Source organism: Phalacrocorax carbo, chromosome Z, assembly GCF_963921805.1.
Source record: "Phalacrocorax carbo chromosome Z, bPhaCar2.1, whole genome shotgun sequence".
In the NCBI taxonomy this organism is placed as follows: Eukaryota; Metazoa; Chordata; class Aves; order Suliformes; family Phalacrocoracidae; genus Phalacrocorax; species Phalacrocorax carbo.
Genome location: NC_087548.1, coordinates 12,853,959 through 12,872,535, shown reverse-complemented (window position 1 = coordinate 12,872,535; position 18,577 = coordinate 12,853,959). Strand labels below are relative to the sequence as shown.

Below are 18,577 nucleotides of genomic sequence, written 5' to 3'. Positions count from 1 at the left end.
ATACTGATCAGGATTCGTTGGAGCGCTGCTTACCTGCAGCAGGGAAGGAAGGGTGTGTGGCTAGAAATTCCCTTTCTCCATCAGAGCCCCTTGCACAGTACTCCAGGCCCTTAAGAAACAATGATCAGCTGGGGAAAATAATAAGAAATCCACAAAGATGCAGCCTCCTGCCAGTAAAAATAAAGCAGCAACTTGCTCTGGTGGCTATTGAGCTCATCTTGCTGGCACCAACACCTGCAAATGTGATACCTACTGACGTTTTAAAGCAGAAATTAAAATAGTCTCTCTCAATCACCCCTTTGCAGCCCATAGGAGCTGAACTGAAAGCCATTTGGTCAAAGAGCTTTCATTTGGGTTCAGCTGCTCAGATTACACTGAAGGGGAGATAAAGCCAAGCTCAATTCTCCAGGGAACAAGGCCCAAGATCATCTCGTCTCTGAGGTCTATTTCCTGCTGGATTTGGGTTCTTGTGTTTACAAACTCCCTTCTGGCCAACAGTTTCATTGCTCTGATAGGGAAGGGTCTGTTGCAAGGGGGGAAGTCTCCTGGGTACCTGAAATGTTTGCTGTGATCCTATGAGAAATTAGATGATTTGATGGACGCAGGAATCAGTGGGAGCTGATGGAGATCCACCTGTCTCAGGATTACATTCTTGGACTATAAAATTGTGTCTCTTCATTTGCCTGACACTGCACGTGCCTGACTGCACGGGGGAAAGCACAAGGATTAATCAGCCACTGCAGCAAACCCCAGATGTGTCCACACTGCTTTTAGCACATATTTCTTAATCATCATCAGTGAACAAAGTGGAATCTTGGAGCGGGGTGGGGGGGTGGGGGACTTGTTAAAAGCTAATCATGCCTACGTGAATAGAAAAATCAATAGCTGAGGGCAAAGCAACAGCCGAGCTTGTTAGAGCCTCCAACTAAAGTGCCCTTTGTAACACGGGTATTACACAAGACCTCCTGCTGTTATTTGCAAGGCAGTAGCTGCCACAAACACATATGCTGTATCTGGTGACACTTCAAACACTGTCACATGCACACTCCTCAGATACACATCAAAAAACCCAGCTCATACCACTGAGGAATTAGGATATCCCTCAGTGGGACCCCATGATTGAACACACAGAGGAAATCCAACCCATGCAGAGCCAACAAAAAGCCTCAGCATTTTACAGAGTCTTCCCACGAGCTGTGCATATGGGAAAAATGGGCTGCACTCATGGGAGAAACGGCACTTTTGGCACAGTATAACATCACCCGAAGGGCGTATAATGGCTATGCAGTGCTAATCTCCTGTAGCCTCCCAGGGATTCTCTGGTCCTGGTTGTGCTTAGCCTGTGTGTTCTCTCTGTAAACTCCATTGCCATGGGAGAGCAAGCACTGTGCTTAAAAGATGTGCTAGGAGAGCTCAGCAGGCAAAGGAGGACAGGGATGCAATGGATCTGCCCTTCAGTTTTCCAGGTGGTAATCACAGGAGGCACTGAGGAGCGTGTCCCCCAAGCTGGACAGGTTGTTTTATACTGTGGCAATGCAGCCCTGACCCCCATTGCCACTTCCACAGTTTTCTGCACTAAGCATGTGTGGAGAGGATTGGAGATCCCCGGATCTGCATGGAGCAGGTCACTTCTGCATTCCCTACAGCTTCATCCAAGAGATCTGGGATTCATTTCTTTAAGCACCTCATGTTTTGCATTATATATTGCTCTGATAGGCAATTCTCCTTCACTTGAAAAACTCAGTGGCATTCTGAGAGGATTCTTTAAATATCATGTCATATCCATAATGCTCATAAACACTTTAACCATCATTCCAAATTAAATACACCATGTGCATGTATATCTATACTGTCTCTTTTCCAGGTTACAATCACATCTATCCTGCCAGGAAAAATATGGGAGCAATCCATTGCCTTCCATGAAATTCTCCCTGGTATCAATGATCTTTTGTATATTTTATAGTAGTATTTTCTGCATTAGGTCCTTATTATATTACTATAGCTTATGCTGGTTAGGAGGTGGTAAGATGGCCCACCTCAGAGAGGTCAAGGGGAGCTCAGGGGTGGCCAGCTGGTGTTTGCTTCAGAGAAGTGCAGAAGCACCAGCTTCTCTGCAGGGACACGGTCCCAAAAGGGGACAGGAGCACGTAGCACTATATTATTCTAGTACTGATGACTGGGACTGGGTGACTTCTTGATCTGTCATAACTCAAGTTCTGTGACCTCTAGAAGAATAAGGAAACCTCTGCCTGGTGGCAAAGGAACATGGTCAGGACAGAGTCAGAAAAAAAGGCAGACATCTTATAAAACAATGCCTAGGGAGCCTAATGTAGCAAGAAGAGAGAATTTGGCTCCCTGCTGAAACATTTTAGCTAATTAACAAAAGATCTAAAATGTCTGTGCTAATACAACCTGGCATAAACAGGCACAAAACCATTGACTTCCTTAGGGATTTCCCCAAGGAAACTGCATAACAGTGTATAGTTTTCACTTCAGTTGCAGCATCACCTTGGCAGTAAATAAGCGTATATAACCACGGCTGTGCCAGCATGGCTACAGCACAGGCATGCCAGGTCCTGGCACTGTCAGCCTTTGCTTTTATTCAGTGCAAGTTTATTTTATGTTAGATTGTTCGTTCCCTTACCTGTTTTCCAGGTGTTTAACAGAAATGCATGTTCCTCTGCAATTATAGGGCTGAGAACAGAGACCTGTATTATTCTTATCTGCACACAGACATTTAGGCATTTAAACAGTAAATTCCCATTGAACGGAAGTTATGTGCATAAATCCTTCTGCAGCCATATGAAAGAGAGGAATAACCTGATGGTTGCACAGGTCCTTCAGGACTTAATGGCAGAGTTAAGGAGGGCACGTTCTTCTCCTAAAAGCACTACAACAATTTAGGAAACCTGGAGGGGGAGAAGGCAGCAGTAGCTAATTCAGTGAGAAATGCAGGGACAAGGGTGCTGCCGGGCACACAGCCACAAGGAAGCTGTGACTATAGCTCTTACTTAAGGTTAATTGTTGCCATTTCTCCTGTTGCGGTGTAATTCAATATCACAGAAGATCCTTTTAAAATCAAGGAGACATGTAGAAAGGGAGGCAGGTATTTAAATTAAACACCCTATTCCCAGTGTTACAGTTTGTCACACCATGTTTGGTTTTCATGTGCTGCTTGCAGGGTAAAACTAGTCATGGGGCCCATAAGAAAAGGCAATGTTTGCTGTTTCTGATAGAGCGATCAAGGTTTTACTGGTGTATCTCCAGAAGGCAATGACACACAGTCTGAAGCTAGGAATGTGCTAATGAAGGCACACAACAGAAAACTTAATCCAAGACTCTAAGAGAGGGAAGAGAATTCACGTTTCAGCAGTACTGTGCGGCACCAAACGCCTAGTCAGGAGAAATAAAGAAAGGAGTTTTCTTAACAAGGAATTAAAAAAAAAACAAAAACCCATGGTCCTCCAGCTTGTGTGGCACAGAAATAGAAGCTCGATAGTTTCTTGGTGCCTCCTCCCCTCAGGAAGATATTTAATCTTCAGATAATGACAGGACATCCCAACTTAAAATAATAGAGAGAAAGGTGGAAGCTACATGAGGCTTAGTGCAGCTGATGAGAAACTCTTAAGCATAATCTTCAGGGTGTGTTTTGTTATTTAAGCTTCTCTATTATGCCATGTTCCATTATTTCCAAATCTGTGTTTTTAACTTTCTTACAACCTTGAATCTTGGCAAGTGACAAAGTGCTCCTCATCCCAGATATGGCACATCGCAAAAGTGGAGCTCTGCAATGCTCTGCCTATCACCCAGCTCCACATTAGGCTACTGGTACCCCAGGTGTACAGCTGCCCATGTAACTGCTTAGGCTAGTTTGACAGCTAATATTTGCAGGGCTTGGTTGAAGAAATGGCTTCTAAGGACCATTAGTAACTAGTCAAGTTATCTGGACTGAAGGAAAGTACTAGAAAACAATTGCTAAAGACCTTTGCAGCAATGGCATAACCAGAACTGAATAAATCCCTTGTGTCAGCAAACGAAAGTGTAATTTCTCTTCAGAAAAGCAAGATTAGATTAGCTCTGGGTGGAGAGCATGGTACAGAGATGTAAACAGCTCAGACAGAGGTCTTAGTGCTTCTTTGGATGCCATCTGCTGAACAGGTTGTGGCTGCCTAGAAAGGCATGGACATGGATTTTCTCCTACAGCCAGATTGCTATTTTGACCATAGGAGAAAAAGTAGCATAAAGCACAAAGGGGTTTGGCAAAGGCAGTGTGCCAAGTGAGATTGTGGAGCATATTTGGGAAGAGCATATTTGCACTACTACAGGAAAAGCACTGAGGATAAATTTTGTCTGTCAACCAAATAGAGAAAAGCAGGTTAGCCTGACCAACCCACTTGCAGCACAGCCTTACAGCAAGGGTTGACCAGAAAGGAAACTCCGGTGACAATGCAGAGAATTATGATGTCTGACAGAGACCAAAACCAGTGTCTGGTGACCAACTGTAGCTGGGAAACCTCTCTGGCATGCGGTAAAGTTGTGAGTGGCATGTCTATACATAGAGACTCCCCAAAATGTTCATGATGTGAGGCAACCATGCCAGTGAGGCATGAAATTTAAATAGAGAAAAGCATATATTGCTTCATTAATCAATACCTGGTGCAGTGGAAAGTTTTTGAATTAGTGATTTCTGGGAAGTTGGTTTTAGTCTGCAGCTCATCTTATGTGTCCAACAATTTTGGTCAGCTTTGTCTATTTTTGGTTCTTGTTTCTAGTCTTCTGTTTGTTAACGAAACAAGAAGGGGCCTTACGAGAGGCTTTTACAGCACTTGAACGCAAAGACTTGAAGAAGGAAGGCACTTATGGAGCTGTGAAGGGCAAGCAGCAGAATCAAAACTTTCACATGTGAAAAAAGAAAATTTAGCAGCATGGTAGGATGAGTGAAACAGCCCTAGAATCGGACCTAAAATAAAAGACAAACTCACTGCTTGATGGGTAGTGTTGTGATTTAACTCCAGTTGGCAATTCAGCACCATATAGCCATTCACTCACCCTCCCTGCCCTGGTGGGATGAGGGAGAGAATCAGAAGAGTAAAAATAAGTAAACTCATGGGTTGAGATAATAACAGTTTAATAATCCAAATTAAATTAAATTAAATTAAATTAAATTAAATCAAATGATGATGATGATGATGATAATAACAATAATAATAATGAATTGTAATGAAAAGGGAAACAATGAGAGAGGAATAAAACTCAGAAAAAACAGTGATGTAACGGCTCACCACCTGCCGAAAGATGCCCACCCAGCCTGTGCCCAGGCAGTGACTGCTGCTCCCCAGCCAACTCCCCCCAGTTTTATATGCCGGGCATGACGTCATGTGATATGGAATATCCCTTTGGCCAGTTTGGGTCAGCTGTCCTGGCTGTGCTCCCTGCCAGCTTCTTGGGCACCTCCTCACTGGCAGAGTATAGGAAGCTGAGAAGTCCTTGGCCTAATATAGACACTGATTAACACCTAAAACATCAGTGTGTTATCACATTATTTTCATACTAAATCCAAAGCACAGTGCTATAGCAGCTACTAGGAAGAAACTTAACTCCACCCGAGCCGAAACCAGGACAATATACTGGTAATCAATCTGCTGGAGGGCAGGAAGGCCCTACAGAGGGACCTGGACAGGCTGGATTGTTGGGCCGGAGCCAACGGTGTGAGATTCAACAAGGCTCAGTGCCGGGTCCTGCAGCTGGGCCACAACAACCCCAGGCAACGCTACAGGCCTGGGGAGGGGTGGCTGGGGAGCTGCTCAGCAGAGACGGACCTGGGGGTGCTGGCTGGCAGCTGGCTGAACATGAGCCAGCAGTGTGCCCAGGTGGCCAAGGAGGCCAACAGCATCCTGGCTTGTATCAGCAATAGTGTGGCCAGCAGGAGCAGGGAGGTGATCGTGCCCCTGTACTCAGCACTGGTGAGGCCGCACCTCGAGTACTGGGTGCAGTTTTGGGCCCCTCAGTACAAGAAGGACATTGAGGTGCTGGAGCGTGTCCAGAGAAGGGCAAAGAAGTTGGTGAAGGGTCTAGAGAACAAGCCTTATGAGGAGCAGCTGAGGGAGCTGGGGTTGTTTAGTCTGGAGAAGAGGAGGCTGAGGGGAGACCTTATTGCTCCCTACAGCTGCCTGAAAGGAGGTTGTAGCGAGGTGGGGGTCAGGCTCTTCTCCCTAGTAACACGCGACAGGACGAGAGGAAACGGCCTCAAGCTGCGCCAGGGGAAGTTTAGGCTGGATATTAGAAAAAACTTCTTCACCAAAAGGGTTGTCAGGCATTGGAACCGGCTGCCCAGGGAGGTGGTGGAGTCTCCATCCCTGGAGGTATTTAAAAGAAGGGTAGACGTGGTGCTTGAGGGTATGGTTTAGTGGTGGACTTGGCAGTGATAGGTTAGTGGTTGGACTCAATGATCTTAAGGGTCTTTTCCAACCTTAACCATTCTATGATTCTATAATTCTATGATAATGAAAAGTGGTGGAAACCAGTCAGTTTAATGTGCTTACAGATAGACACCTGTGTTATGAGCAGAGCCTGGGGGTTCTTGTAAGATGCCTGGGAAGTCTAACATAGGCAGCTGAGGCATTGGTTGGTATTGCAGCAGATACAGCTGAAGAGGATGTTAATTGAAGTAGTCATGGTTTACAGCCCCGCAAATAAAAACAAATCACCATCAATTTCAGTTCATGTTCACATGACAGTTCCTACAACTTAGAGCAACTCAGGAGGAGATACACATCAGCTTGGATGGCTTTTTTATGGGGGAGAGGCCTTCAAGAAATGTGCGAGGTAGTTACCACTCCAGCCGTCCCACACTGGTGCAGAACCAGAGCCCTTGGAAAGAAACACTCTGAGATAGACACTCTTTCCCCAGAGTCTACAAAGACATCGCACCAATGGTGGAGAGGTCTAGAAAAGAATACCAGGGAAAGCAATCCTAACTGGGATGCAAGACAGCGTGTTGTTGCAACCAAGCATAAATTAAGCAAAACCATTGTTCTCACTCCCCTAACACCTGTATCAATATCTTTTGTACTGTTGTAAAGCCAAAGCTGTAGATTTAAGATGGAAAAGTAAACTAAACCTTGTTTTTCCAAGAAATGAAATGGCAGGTGGGGAAAGCATTGGCAACAATCCCAACAACAACAACAGTATAAATTGCACACAACAGCTGTTGTCAAAGGGCAGGGGAAAGAAAGTGAAGGTCTTGATGTTAAACCAGTAGGTAATCTGGGTGGACGCTGAAGTTGCAACCCATAGGAGCTACAAGTCCCAGTAAACTCAGGCTCACATGAACAATGGAGTAGGAAGGAAGCAACAGATGAAAGAATAACACTGAATAACCTACGGAGGTGGGCACAGAGCTGCGCAGGCCCCTGGAGTCAGGGAAAGGGAAAAGGAGTCTTGTTTACCTATGGATCACAGTTATTGGCCCTGTCTTCAGGGCATGCACCCAGCTTTGACTTTGGATCCACTATAGTTTTGCCCAACCCTCAGTCTTAGCATCTCACACTGCTGTCTGTGACTGGACCATATGGGGAAAAGCAAAGTCTTTAATGGACCGTGATCTACCTGCGTTTCCTCCTTTCAATGCTCCTGCTTGGAGTATGGCATTGGAAGCACAGCTAAAACCGCATAGTTCAACCTTTGAGATGGGAAATACGGTCTTATACAGTAGCTACAGACAGTGGAGCTTTCCTGTTTTATGAGTCTCGGGGACTCGGGTAGTTTTTCATCATCACCTCTGTACCAGTTTACACACATGCAAGAACCTAATCCCCCTCCTCCTGGGGCCAATGCTGAGCACATGCAAACATTTATGGGTCCTAGCTGGACCCATTAGTGTGAGGGACTGGACAGCTGTCTAGAATAAACCCTGCCATGCTAAGTGCATGGAAGGTGGGTCACCAGTGAGTAGAGTAGTCCCTCTAACACAGACAACCAGCTGGCTGGTCTTGCCCTGGGGACCCGTCTTGTCCGATGGTGACGGACTGTGAAACTGGAAGTAGGTTTCCAGGCTGACTTGGAGAGAGTCATACTCCTAGCAAACACTATGATTTGCTTCGATAACAGCAAATTAGATTACTTCACTGTTCCCTTACCTTGCACTTACTTTTTTGCTTAAGCCTGGAATAGTGGATTTCAGTCATGCTAAACTATATGTAGGTCATGAATAAGCTAACAGGTAGAACCAAAGCTGAAGTGCAGTAAGTAAGTCACACATTTGTCTAAATAGAGATCCACAGAGAGATTTTATCGCTAAGAAAAATAAGCCATTCACTTGAAAGGAAGTAAAGAGTTGCTTCTGTAACGTGAACTGCAGGTTATTTTGCTCTGATGGTTTGCAAGCAAGTAACGCTGAGAGGTAGAGTGCCTCCATCACCAATAGTATGGCCTTAACCTTTCTTTTTCAATATTGTTTTTTAACTAATTTATCATTTGCAGAGGTATACATTAATGTTAGTGCAGCAAGTTAACTTTAGCTAACACAAAAATATTTCTTCCCCTCACTTAGCAGATCTCCTGCTGGCTCCTGTTTGCCTGAGTCAGGATACCCGAATAGTCATCTTTTCATGGGTAGAGAAAGAAGAGCAATGCTTTGTGCTGAAAATCCTCCTTCAGTACATGGCTAGAGTGCCTTACTCCTGGGCTGAGGGTCCAACTATTATGAGAGAATGATGGAAGATTTCCTATGTCAGATAAGGAAGGATTTGAGAGGGAAGAGATTATTCTTCTCTGCAGTACAGAAGATATTTTGGATGCATTTAATCTAATCAGTTCTCCACATTAATAGAGTCTTTGGGCATCCATGAGTTGGCCTCACTTCTTTGCATAGCGTGGCACATACCAGTTTAATGAAACAAAAATAACCCTGCTAAGTGAAGGCATATCCAAGTGAAACCTAATGGCCTGTGGTATCTATATAAGAGTCTTAAGCAAGCAAATGCCCCATAAGTGTCCTGCACCCTCCAGTTTTAAAGGCAGTGAGACCATGTATAACTTAGTACACAACAAGCTCATTAATTGGCCCATCTACCACTTCAAGCTAGAGCACATTTTCTCCAGAGACAGTCAGTTACGATGCAAATCTTTTTACGATGGAGGCATGACGTTCCCATGTTTCATGCGTTTTCTGTTAAATTAAAATGCAGTCAACAGTAACAAGGAGAGGGAGAGCTCAGAGCACCTTTTAGATTTAAGCACACAGAGAAGGAGAAGCCTGGCTCTCCCTTCAGATGTTTTAAACAAGAGAGAGAAGAGGGACCTAGATCCAAAGCCTGTAAAATAGACGTGTTTTCCCACTGACTTCGGAGAGTTTTGCTAAAGCCTCACTACAGTGGACCCTACCCACTCTATCTTTGAGTGTCAGTGACACACTAAAGCTGGCACTACATAAAGAAAAACTTAGACACAAGACCCATTATCAAGAACCAACATTTACAGATGCATAACCATCCAGTATGCGACAGGAAAAAAGTACACAGGAAAACCCGGCCAAAATCTGGGCTTCTATACAAGTTTTTACATTTTTCTTCTAGAAGAAGGAATGAAGAAATTGTCCTACCTGGCTGTTCTGTGTCTTCTGTTCTACCTGAAGCAGTTTGTCAAGACAATCAGAAGGGATTGTTTTCAGCACCATGCAAAAAGCTGCAGCTTCTTTTAAAATCCCTAGTGGTTTCTCAGCAGAGCACGCCAGGCTTCTCCCCAGCTCGGCTGCGAAGCTCACTAGGGAACACCACACTTCCCAGGATCTGGAGGTAAACCCGTGCAGGGACACGCTGAACAAGATCCAGAAGTTACAGGATGTCTTGGTGTGCCTCGTGTACTTGATAAGGTCAGCAAGAGAAAAGGCAAAGTTCCCGAAGCTGTGGGTGGAACATGGCACTGTGTAGCACTGAGTAAATAAAAAGCAACTGATCGTTGGACTCAGGTACGACATCAGGTATTACAAAGGTTTATATACCATAGGCAGGACTCTGTATTTCATCTAAGGGAAATGCAGCCTTAAAAACCTGCTGGTGCACATTGCCGCAGCTAAAGCAGCAGTGAGAGATGCGAATGAGACATTGTGCCCAACTTTTGGCAGCCAACACATTTATTTTCTTGGGCAGCACTTGGAGAATTTCAGTTACAAAATATATTCTTTCTCAAAGGTCAGACGTCTCATTACCTCCCATAAGAATATATAAAATGTATGTAGCTTCTGTGGGATAATCTATTATTTTGGGGGGTTAATGGTGCCAAATACAACAGAATCCTGATTCAGTACTCTGGATGCCATGGTTATGTGAACAAAATATGTACGTTCAACCTTTGACTTGGAGTTATTTGTGTCAATGCCCTCTTCAGCCAAAAAATAAAAAAGAGGTTTATAGAGATAATTCTAAGATAGAGAAGAGACAGACCTAATCTAAAAAAAAATTGCCTACGTACAACTGTGATAGGGTGTAATATGAAAAATTAAGATTAAAAAAAAAATCTAAATAATGACATTTATCAAGCCACACCAGCACTGCAGATTTTCCTACAATTTGCTAATGCAAACTTCCACTGCTATTTCAGAAGCTTTGATTTGCTCCTGTGGGCCCTTTTGCCACCTATTTTATAGACTTGACGACATCTTCTGCATGAAAATTTAGGAATTAGTGTCAGGTTTAAATAAATAAGGGGTTTTTTTCTAAGAAACTTTTTTTTTAATTTTACATTCCTTGCAACATTTATGCCATGCTAAATTATTGAAGTGGAAGGCTTTTAAAAGGTAATTCACATCTCCTTAACCCTCTTTTCTGTTTGGGGCTTTTTTTTGTGCTTTTCTGTTCCTGGTTAATGAAAAGAGACTCATCAGAACCACTGTTCTCTGCAGCCGTTTTCAAATAAAATCTATTCTTTGGTTTTCAGTGCTGCAGATAGGATTGCAAACACAGCAGTGAAAGCTTTCCACATTATTTAATGTTCTCCCAGTAGATAATGGGCCATGGTTATGACTAATAGGGTCATGTGGACACCCAAAGAAGGAAGGATAACAGAATGAACAACACTGAAATGACACTCAGATCCTTTCTCACATCTGTGACAGATTCTGGATGAGTCAGTTAATGCTGCTGTACTTCTATTTTCATATTCATAAAAGGGAAAAACAATTCTTCACTTCCCAAGAGACCAAGTAGGAGGCATCAGGGACTACAAGGTGTTTAGAAACAAACCAGTGACATCTCAGTGAGCTGACAATCTCATGAGAATTGCTAAGTCTCTCTCATGTACCAAAGGCACAGGCTATCCCAAAGTCTTGGTAAAACAGGTGGGGTTTTTTGTTTGTTTGGGTTTGGGGTTTTGGGGTGTTTTTTTGTGTGTGTGTGTTGGTTGGTTGGTGTGTGTTTTGGTGGTTTTATTTGATGTTTTTTGGTTTTGTTTGGGTTTTTTTTGTGTGTGTGTGTGTGGTTTTTTTTTTTGTTTTTGTTTTTTTTAATGGGAATACTCATCTTTCTGGGTGGTACAAATGAATGAGCTTTTTTCTGCTCAGTTTCTAGTTCTTTTATTAGTTCATGATACCATTACTGAAACAGAAGAATAACTTCTTAAGGAAAAAGGTGCCACATAGTACAGATTTCAGGTTTAATATCAATAATAATATGACATCCTCTCCTGCTAGCATTTTGCCCCAAGTGCTACAGCTATGAGTCAGTGTGCTGGTAGGAAGACATTTACACAGCATTAAGGATTGGTCTTGGAGGATATGCAAAATTACAATTCTTTCCTGTCTTTGCTGTTTTGGTCACTAAAGTAAAAATAACTTCAAAATAACAATGGTTAACAAATTGGAACTAAGAGTACAGCTTGAGATTAAAGCTTTCATAGCATGAGAACTCCCTTTGTTTCAAGTTGAAAAGTTACTGTTTAAGAATGATGCAATATTTAAGGGGGAAAAAAAGACATGCTGCTGCCTAATGGAAAGTAATTTTGCAAGAACTGCTTACATTATTTGCTCTTCCCTTAACATCCCTGAGCTCTTTCCCAGAAGATTTCTTCCGGAGGAGTTCTTTCAAAAGTTGTTGTCCCCTTTACAAAATGCAATGTACAGAGGAGCCTTTCCCATCTCTCCCATCTTCTGCTTGTCTCCAGCTTCTGGTGGGACCAATAACTTATTTTCCTCATCCTCTGTGAATTAAGAGTCTGTTCATACAGAGCTACTGAGTGTGTTTCTTCATCCCCAGTTTCTGCTTTAGAAACATCCTGTGATGTTGTGGCTTCCTCCCATAGCTGCAATGTGCTGGGAAAGAGGCATGGCAATGGACAGATCTCATGATTTCTCATGGAGACTCATCCTGCCAGCAATAAGCATACCAACTATCCTGTAATAAGAAGGTTTAGCATGATGCTGATGGATGAAGCAGAAGATATTGGGGTTTCACCCTCCTGCAGATCCAAATGGGACAAAACCACTCTAACCGAAGACTGTTCCTAAAGCAGAGATGCATCCATCAGCCACATGATTTCACTCAACGTTTTGGACACTGACCAGCCCTACTTCATTTTCTAGGACCTGCCATGTAGGCCAGAGAGACCATACAGATTATCAGCCAGACATAATCGAATGTCTAACAACATGTACTGGTTGAGTGTGAAGAAAAATAGGCACTCTGAGCTAAGGACACCTCAGTTCAGAGGATTTTGGTACAAATATTCCTGCAGAGTGGTTATGCCATAAACCATCAGTGCCGTTTCATGAGACATGGGCTTCAACAGAAAATCCACCTCCAGAAGCTCCTGTTTGCCCCCATCCTTAGACTGGGAGCTGGTTTGGGAAAAAAAAAAATATTTAAAACATGAGTTTGAATTTTTATTGAATCAGTTCCGTTATCTGGCTTAGTGGCATAAAACCACATCAGCACAATACAGTGACAACAAGCTGGTGGGAGCCTGGTTATGTCCACTTGAAGTCATTGGCACACAAACCAGAGCCCAAGGGTTTTGGGGGCCTTCCTCCCCAACCCTCTCCTTTTTTTCTTCCTTTTTATTTTATACTTCTTATCAGCAACCGATTTCAACGCAGGGTCTCATGAAGACTTGTGTTGTCACAACCCATGGTACAACGAACCAGGATGTTAGGTCTGGCAGAGGTTAACTTCTTAAGCCAGTTTCATGGCTAAAACTAGTGTCTTATAGAAGTGTGCCTTCACATATGGTATTAAACCAGCAAAATAAGTCTCCCAGTGGTGCCCAAGATATGGGATAGAGAGTGGATGTTACTGAAATGAGGGAAGATGAGAACATCCGCTTTTGAATATTCAGCTTGACTGTATATGGAGAACCCTATTTTATGAAGTGTGTTTGCAAAAAGGCAGCTTTAACTTGCCTTCAAAGGTATGATCCAAATCTCTGGAGGGAAATCCCATGTATATTCACTACAGCTACCCAAACTCGCTTGCAGAATCTAGAAGTCTGCTACTGAAAAATGTGTCAGCAGATGCTTCCTGACATTTAATGCTAAACACCCTATAATGAGGCTATAAACAACCTTTCACTCCAAAACATATGAAGGAATAGCACAAGACCCCAGGGAGGGACAGCTCTGTAGAAGTAGGGGTTTTGTTCCTGGTTAGGATTTTGACAGCCCTCCCTGGCATTGTTAGTTCTGCTGTGATTTGTTCTAAGGCATGTCAGATGTTTGTTGTACAAACAGACTCCCTGATGCTTGCACCACGGTGGAAAATAAAAAATAAGACGTGCAAGTAAAGAAAGGGTACCACAATCTGAGTCTAAAAGCAGCACATGGTCATGTAATCATTACAGCCCACTGCTGTCATGAGAACTCCTGACCAAAGTTTCCATTTTAACTTTTGCAATAATGTAGTTGTCACCTTCCAGTGAATTTTAGGAAGATTTATGTGCCTAACTCAGTTTCACAGCTGTTTGTTAGAATACCAGTGACATAACCTTCAAAGCAACAATTTCTGAGGCTTTGGAGAAATTGAGAGGTTTCATCAGTGGCTGAATACCAAAAAAGAAACCTTTCAGCTCTCTGAACTCTTATTAGCAGTTAAATGTAGAGAATGTTACAAGAAAATAACATTAAAAGGCAGGAGAGACTTCTTCACAAAATATCAGCTAAAGAACAGTAACAGAATAAAATCTGTTCCCAGTGAAGGTGAAACTCATCCCAAGATAGGCATGAATGACATCTTTAGAGCTCACATCATTAGAGCCGTGTCAAGGCTTATGCAAGCTTTCCGCTCAGGTTCAGCTCAGTTTTTCTGAGATTGAAGTTAACATCATTAACGTGATCCATAGTTAACAACATTAACGTTACAGGACTTTGAACGTTCGACGGGATCATAAATTAGAATTTGACCCCACACACCTATTTCTGTGCAAACAACAAGTAAAAGTTCACAAAACATGTATTAAGCTTGTAGTTGTTTAACACACACAAACTCCTACAACTGTAGATGTTTAAAACGTTATTGAAAGTGATCGCTGACCTCTGTCTAGTGTTGTCCATCCTGAATTAGTCAGCAAGCTCTAAAATATTACAAAGTACTTTTTTTTTTAACATATAACATTAACTAGAGTAGGGTTCAGTAAGAACAACATAGTGCATAAAGGAGTTCAAATCACCCACAAAATCAGGCTCAGACACCCCAATACCCATTCAAGTGAAGGATAAATCTTGGTGAAGAACTTCCAGAAACATAATGGTTGTCATGTTTATAATAAAGGATTAGCATTAAAATACTCCCTTAGAAGGACAGGCAAAGCAGAGGACATGAGACCCAGTTTTCCCCTGCAGAACAAGATATTTTCTGGCCCAGCACACATTGGAAGTGAAGCTACAATACTATGTGCTAGTCAAGGATTGGCCTGAGGTTTTGAATTTTCCAGGCCAGGTGGATGTCCCCAGTCTGCAGCATTAGGCAGTCAGTGCCAAGGGCCCTTAGCAAAACTGACCTGCAGCCTCCAGGGGATGAGTTTACATCCCACTGCTCAAAATCCCATCTGGTGTTCACCTCAGCGGCTTTGGATGATTCAGTTTCCATCCTCAGAAACTGCTCCCCCGAAGGACTCCCCCATGACACGTCCCCTTCTTACAGCACGACTCTCACTGGAGACAATTTACAAAAGAGCCGCTAATTAATTGTCTCCTGCCTTATCAAGGAAAGAGCAGCATGGGCACTCAGATCACATCTGCCTTTCCTTGTCTGCTCATCTCCACCACTTTTGCCCCAGCAGCCATGGGATGTTACCCAGACTTGCATTACTGCAAATCTTACCCAGATTTTGGCTATTCATTATCTGACGTGTCCCAAGAGGCTCCTGAGGCTGCTGAGACTCTGGAATAGGATTGGGGAGGAAACATTAGGCAGGAATTAAGTTTTTCTAGGATTTTTTACATATTCTCATGTTCTTCTGAACACATGAATAGTTTCCCCTCCACTCAGGAGACAACATAAGTTAAGACAACATCTTGCCATACCCAAAACCTTCTGTTTTCCCCAGAAAAAATAGTTAGGCCTTTGAAAAGAGACGTCTGACAAATAAGAACAAAAGAACTAATTTCAACAATGACACCCCCAAGTAGAGTTTAAATTCACAGGAGAATAAATTAAACAAGGATGATATCTTGTTAGCATCATTTCCTCTTTCCCTGACATGTTTTTGGAGTGCCTGAGTATGTTCCTAGGACGCCAGGGACATCAGATGTTGAGAGATGTAAATTCAAAACTTCTGCGAAGATGCCTGTGATATCCCCCAGCTACTGAAATAAACTTTTGTTTAGCTTTGCAAAATCATCAGGCTTCCTGCTATCTCCTGTCTCCTCTCAAGGAAAGATAAAGGCTCAGTATAATAGGTGCCCTACTTACCTAAGGCTTTGATCTCTTGCAACTCCCTGCTCACAGAAGTTGGAAGTGATTTCTGAAGGAGCCCCAGCGTATGTGAATTTACAACCCAGTGAGCCGCTGTGCTTTCCAAGAGGGCTGGCCCCAGCACCGCATCTGTGAGACTTCAAAGGGGAGAGGAAAGTTATTTTCTATTTACTGCTCCAGTTTCCAATGTCTCTGGACTCTCAGCCCTAGAAGATGTGATGTTCCTCAGGACAGACTCCACACTGAACTTCTATAAGCCATATTCAAGGAGAAATATGCTCGTGAGAGGCTTTGGTTTTCCTTGCAGGAGTCATAGTGTGAAATACAATGCATCAGATATATTGGCCTCTGCTTCAGATGCATACAAACATGTATATCACTTCACTTTGTCTGAAACAGCTACCTGAACCAGCAGGCAAGCCCATGACAAAGCCATTGCTCTCCTGCAACCCATGGACAGGGTGCTTAGACCTTGGCAAAGCATGGACAGTATTTGCAGAGCTTGGATTCTCCCTCCATAATTTAATAAAAGTGACCACTTCACAAAGGTTACACCTAAACTGGTCATCTGGGAGCGATTCCAAGTCTCCAAGCATAGACCATTGCTGTGTACCAGTTCCTACACTGCTGGGTCTTGCCCTCATACGTAATCTCTCACTGCCAAGTATCATGGCCTGCTTTCTACTGGGAGGAAACTTGAGAAAATAGTGTTTCTCCTTGAGGACACTCCAGATGGCTGTGCAGCACGTTTGGGCCAAGTCACCGGTCTGGGCAACGTGAGGAAGATGGGGTCTCCCAGACACGCCACTGTGCACACGGGTGGGGTGGCTGGGACTCTGCCATGCTGACAGAGCTGCCCTTCAGTTATGCTTTCAGTTCGTGTGGTTGATTTAGTGCCAAACAGTCAACACAGGGATTCCTGTGATTGCACAGCCCATACCACCGTTGCTGGCACTCATGAAGAGGCAGGAAAGTCAGCTTATCTGATAGCACGAAAAATAATAAAAGCTTGAGTCATTTTTCAACCTTAATGCTATTTTAACAATGACCTTACGTATGTGGTAAGGCTCTACCATCCTATGTAAAATATTTTTCCCAGACTTCCATGATTTCTCACGATTTTTGTCATGTCTCATGAGCCTTTGTTCCAAGTTCTCTATAATGGAAGCATTGTGCTCTATTGGAGCAATATCCCTGCTAGGCTTAGCTCCAAAGAAAAACAATACGACTAACCTGGCAGGGAGAACCCCGTGCTTGGTAGGAGTGGCACTGTGCCAGGAAAACCACAACACTTGCAGGATCTCATCCCGTATTTCTGCACAGCACCAGCCTGTGCAGTATCACCCCACACAAGGTAGGATCCTGATGGGGGTAGGACTTTACGAGAGCGGTTGAGGATGTGTTACTCCTGGCTGAAGCCTCACACGCAGACACGGACTCAGGCAGGCTGGTGTACCAGGTGAGTAGGAAATCTGCTTGGGCCGCCATGCTGTACAGAAAAGGAGGTTTGCTTTCACACCATTTGACAAGAAAATTATTTTATCCTCACTGAATACCCCATGTCAATATTTTATAGTTGATATAGTTCTGCAAAAATGTCCATTATGCTGTTGCAAAACACCCGCTCCATGCAAATGACAGACATGAGGGGGCTACCGAGCCATAAGGGCCTCCAGAGACATGCATAGTCTGGCTAAGAAATCTAACCAAAAGCAGCATAAGTCCTCCGGCATTGTCTCTGCTACAGAGATAAACTAAGTATGTTCTTTTCTTAATTGTGCTAGAACTAGATAGTGTACTTTCTTCACTATTTGCAATGCTAGTCACATGGAAAGAAATGCCTGAAGACTCAGAGAGGTTTGGTTGTTTTTTTTTTTAGTAGGGGGAAAAAAACCCTATTTCTGCCTAGGATTCCTATTCTACAGAACTATATAGTCAGATCAGATGTTCTGAGGGACTGGCTAGGTGTAGAAAAGAAGGTGGTAAGAACCCAAACCACTAATTGACAAAAATATCTCAGTCCTCAGAAGGCTGATCTGCTATTTACTGCAAGCAGGTAACAGGATTAATTGAGCCGCCTCCAGCAGGCAAGGCCCTTTCACTGAGAAAGCTTTACTTGGGACAGAGATGCCAAAGGAGCTTGGAAAATTATTTGAGGCTATGAAGAAGAGCTGGGTGAAGACCCTCTGCAGAACAAGGCAACATGACCTGAAAGAATACTTCTGCTTGACCCAAAATCTACTAACTAGTACAACCTTGAGCATTTGAGCAAGATGTACCAAACAGACATTCAAGAAAAGCAAAGCTTTATGCTTCCCATAACCCATGGAGGTGGGACTAGATCCATCTCTGGTGCTTCTTGGGAGAAGGAAATAGATATATAATTTTAGCTTATTTCTAACCAGCTGTTCAATGGGAGGATGAAGGTTTTGGCTGGGATAGAGTTACTTTTCTTCATAGTAGCTGGTATGGGGCTGTGTTTTAGCTTTGTGCTAAAATCAGTGTTGGTAACACAGGGATGTTTTAGCTGTCGCTGAGCAGGGCTTACACAGAGTCAAGGCCTTTTCTGCCTCTCCCCGCCCTCCGCCCCACCAGTGAGTGACTGGGGGGGCACAAGGAACTGGGAGGGAACACAGCTGGGACAGCTGACCCCAACTGACCGAAGGCATATCCCATAC

General features: G+C 43.4%; 1 protein-coding gene across 4 annotated transcripts in view; it reads right to left on the bottom strand.

Annotated features, from left to right (window-relative positions):
* Positions 1-9,904, bottom strand: part of LOC104053682 (phospholipid-transporting ATPase ID) — an 89,401-nt gene extending 79,497 nt beyond the window's left edge. For 2 of the 4 annotated variants that reach the window (XM_064439302.1, XM_064439304.1), the window contains exons 1-2: positions 9,602-9,904; positions 4,983-5,059 (exon numbers count right to left, since the gene is read on the bottom strand). The gene's annotated coding sequence lies outside the window, so the exon portion shown is untranslated. The remainder of the gene's footprint in view (positions 1-4,982; positions 5,060-9,601) is intronic. The other 2 variants (XM_064439303.1, XM_064439300.1) reach the window with 1 other exon arrangement.
* Between the last annotated feature and the right edge of the window lie 8,673 nt (positions 9,905-18,577).